A 606-nucleotide genomic window follows, 5' to 3' on the forward strand; every position below is an offset into this window, starting at 1 on the left:
CCCTTCTGAGCACAGAGCTCCAAATATAAAGTATGTGTGTCATGGAAGCCATTTACTGAGCATCCTGAACACGATATGGCAATGAGGCAACAAGAGACACAGATGGACACACATATTGCACATTATCTCATTTGCTCATGTGCATGTTCCACTGTCTTATCAGACTTCACCTACAAATCACAAGCTCAAATATAAATTATTAAGCGTTTCAAGCTTTTCTCTTTTTCGCCACCATCCTGCTGTGTGTGGCTGACTGTTTCTCGCCATGTCTTCTCACAAGACTTTCAGAATCAAGTAATTCCTGGCCAAGAAACAAAAGCAGAATCACCCCATTCTCCAGTGGATTCGGATAAAAACTGGTAATAAAATCAGGTACAACTCCAAGAGGAGGCACCGGAGAAGAACCAAGATGGGTCTATAAGGCGTCACACATCATGAGATGACACACCTAATTGGCACCACATATTTAATTAAGCTGCATGAAGATCATGTGTTCTATCACTCTGTAAACATCCTTCCTACCTGGCCAACAGACATGTTTTATCAGGGAAATGATTTTTCTCTGTTACTATGCCTCTGCACCAGTAGGTTGGTTCAGTAATAAAT

The 606-nt window shown here is 41.4% G+C and overlaps 1 pseudogene; it reads left to right on the forward strand.

Moving 5' to 3' along the window:
- Positions 1–220: 220 nt before the first annotated feature.
- LOC145719624 (large ribosomal subunit protein eL39 pseudogene) lies at positions 221–600 on the forward strand (annotated as a pseudogene).
- The last annotated feature ends 6 nt before the right edge of the window (positions 601–606 follow it).

The sequence above is a fragment of the Leptonychotes weddellii genome, unplaced genomic scaffold (assembly GCF_054177405.1).
Source record: "Leptonychotes weddellii isolate Sample4059 unplaced genomic scaffold, ASM5417740v2 HiC_scaffold_59188, whole genome shotgun sequence".
Taxonomy (NCBI): Eukaryota; Metazoa; Chordata; class Mammalia; order Carnivora; family Phocidae; genus Leptonychotes; species Leptonychotes weddellii.